Below are 3,589 nucleotides of genomic sequence, written 5' to 3' on the forward strand. Positions count from 1 at the left end.
GATTTTAATTTGACTAACAATAAAATTTATGTTTCAAATATTAAAAAATTAATAATATAACTTCAATTATTAAAATTAGTACTACTTGAAAACAATATATAGAAAACAATATAAAGAAGAAAATTATTATAATAATTCATTCTTTAATATATTCTTTAATATAATTGACAAAAATATATCAATTTCTATGTAGTGTAATATAATGGATGAAATTTATGACATTTATTAATATTCATAATGCGAAATATAAATTGTAAAAAAAAAAGAAAGAGAGAGAATAAAATATTTAAATCTTCTCATGCAATAAAAAATATATATATTACTTAATTACATTTCTGAAAATAATTTAAATTGTTTAAATTGTTTTCTTATTATCTTATGAATATCATAAAATGTGTTTTATAGAAAAGTCACAAGTTAATGTTTTGAAAATGTTTTGATGCCAGTAAAAGTATAAAGTATAAAAGTAAAAAATATAGTTTTTAACAAAAAAATATTGAAATTTACCTTTACACGCTTTTTCAAGATCAAGCTAAGTCGAATATTAGTAGTATTCGTGTATTTTGGTATACTATGGTTTTTGTCTTAAATATTTCTTCATACTTTTTATATCTTTCTAAAATATTTATATGCTAAGATTAAAATAGGACACTCTGTATATTTCATTATACAAGATAAACTATAATAAGTAAATGTCAATTTTATTATTTGCATTGTATAAAAAATTATACGAAACGAAGTTATACAATTTGAAAAAAAATATAATGAAGTGAAAATTTTTTAAATAATTTTTTTTTTTTTTTTAAAAAGATTTTAAAATAATCAGAATTTTTTAAATAAAATCCTATATCTTTATAGATTAGAAAGTAAATTCAATTATCATATTATTAAAATTTTTTAAAAACAAATAGCTACACGAATAAACGTCCGTTATCAATCAAATGCTTCGAAAAAGCTGTTTTGCTGATGGTGTTTTCGTTGACTGTAGCATAAGTTCATTGTTTAGCTATGTTTTGCAATATTATTTATATTTGCAATATAATTTTTTGTTATATTTATTTAACATTAAAAGCATATAAATAATTAATGATTTTCTTTGATATGTAAATGCTACTTTAAATATTTTTTTTAAAAAAAAATTTTGCAGGCTATCAATAAAGTAAGTGTAAGCATATAATAATTATATATGTAGATATCAAATATGTATTTACCAAAGTTGAGCATTATATAATGTTCTTAACATTTTATGATATTCAAATTAAAAGATTTTCTTAACAAATTTAAACATATATCATTATTATTACAGTAAAATTTATATTATTATTATTATATTATTATTATAATAAAATTAAATAATATTTTTAAAATTACTTAAATTAAAAAGTTTTTTTAACAAATAATTTTTCCAAATAATCAGCTTTTTTGTAGATAATGATTTTGTAAATGATGATATAGTTCAATTAAGATATTAAAAAATATTACATTCAAGAAAACATTTGATTTTTAAATGTTTTTCATCTATTTATTTATAAAAAAACTTACTTATATTATATCAAATTATTTTTCTCCTGAAATTATATAATTTTCATACAAAATATTTATCTTGTATATAGAGTGTCTTATGTAAGCGTTATTACGATTTTTCAGACACTTTGTAAAAAAATTTATAAAATAAATTTTTAACATAATCTGTGAAAAAAGTATTTTCAATATAATTTTCAAATTTCAATAAAAGTTTTCAAAAAATTTTGTTTTCGATAACATATTAAAGTAATATTAAAGTCAACTTGAGTTTTTTAAATAGTACCATATATTTTTCACAGCAATCTAGCTGATGTTAAAACAAGTTCAATGACCTTGTATACTATGATCTTGAGATAACCTTGGATTCAGAAATATGAAATCTAAAAACGGAGACGTTAATGTTAAAAACAACGTAATACAAGGTATGTTGATTTTTATTTTATTTATACTTTTTTTGTAATACGTTTGTAATTGTTGAGTTTTTTATTATGATTTGATATAAAAAAACATTTAATGAAAATTATAACTTCGTGTTTCTGAATCTAAAATCACTTCAAGATCATAATCATTACATCAAGATCATACTGGATTATTGAATTCGTCTTGACGCTATACTAATAAAATAAAAATATACCTAAAAATGAAAAGATTAATTTTTGTTATTAGAAACAGAAGTACAAAAAGAAAGGAAGGAAGAAAAGAAAGAAAGAAAAAAAGATTTTTATTTATATTATTAAATTTATTAAATTTTACTTATATTTATTTAAAAAATCATTTTTTATTCATTATTTATTTAAAAAATCATGATGAGAGTTATATGGAAATCTTATATAAAGTTTCATTTAAAAAAGTATCAATGATCTTGGAATCGATTTAAAAAAAATGACTATAAAAAACAAATTTTTTTATTGTATAACGTATAAACTTGTATTTTCCAAAAATCATTGCAGATTTCCTTTAAAATCTTTTAAAATTATGTATTATTACATTTTTTTATAAATTTTTTTAACAGAAATTTTTATGATAGATTTTATAATTTATAATATCTATAATATATAATATAATATCATTTATATCGTTTATAAGTTTTAATAAATGCTATTACATCAGTAATTCTTAATATTATGTTAAATCTAAATTCGGATTTGTTATGAACAAATGTTAATAAAACATAATCAAATATTAATATATTATATGTATAATGCTAATATTTAATATTAGTGTGACTTCGACACATTTAATATATTAATTAAGGATTAAAGTAGTTGATTGTATTATAGAAAGTAAGAATACAATTTCGATTATATTTTTATATTGATCACGAAAGATAATTTTAAATATATTATTTATTATCAATAAAATTTTAAATGGCCATTTTTTTTTTAAACTAAGTTTTGTATTATTTTCAACACAATTATTTTTTTGTTTTTGTATAAACATATTTTTTTTATGTTATTATTAATTATGTTTTTTATTCATATCTTATATTCATAAATTCAATGCATTTTCTACTTTATTAATCTCATATTGTACTATAACTTTAATATTTTAACTCTTTGCGCTCCAACGCTGATTCTCGGTCACCACTTGAGTTAATGCCATAATTCCAGCGGTGACTCTCCAGCACCACTGGGATTGCGACAACTTGAACGGCGACAATATTTATTTATGTTTGATTCTTTTAAAATATCATTTCATAAATAGGTTCCTAAGCTCTTTACGTATAATCTTATGAGGTGTAGAATAATATATTATTAAATGGCTAGATTTTTTATCTCATATTAGACCGTAATCGTGAGTCGAATATTCGGCATTAGTTTGAATTTGACAGTCGTGGCAATAGAAATATTATTTTCAAAGTTTTTGAGATTTGTAAATATGAAAAATAAGCGGTAATGAAATTAGTTGAAGTAAAGATGAGTTTGATTTTTCGTTATTGAATGACAAAATTATTCTTTCTATTCATAAAGAAATTAACGATAAAGAAAGCAATGATGAACATGATGAAATAAGAGGTATAAGAAGGCGAAAAATAAGAATAATAGATAGTGAATGTGAAAGCAAT

General features: G+C 19.4%; 1 protein-coding gene across 2 annotated transcripts in view; it reads left to right on the forward strand.

The window, feature by feature from the left end:
* LOC102674582 (zinc finger protein 2 homolog) overlaps window positions 1-3,589 on the forward strand; it is a 14,652-nt gene that overhangs the window by 8,572 nt on the left and 2,491 nt on the right. Inside the window, exon 8 of one of the 2 annotated variants that reach the window (XR_422430.2) lies at window positions 1,824-1,946. The exons of the other annotated variant lie outside the window; for it this stretch is intronic. The gene's annotated coding sequence lies outside the window, so the exon portion shown is untranslated. The remainder of the gene's footprint in view (window positions 1-1,823; window positions 1,947-3,589) is intronic. 2 annotated transcript variants of the gene reach the window in all.

This window comes from Apis dorsata, unplaced genomic scaffold (genome assembly GCF_000469605.1).
Source record: "Apis dorsata unplaced genomic scaffold, Apis dorsata 1.3 scaffold_486, whole genome shotgun sequence".
Classification (NCBI taxonomy): domain Eukaryota; kingdom Metazoa; phylum Arthropoda; class Insecta; order Hymenoptera; family Apidae; genus Apis; species Apis dorsata.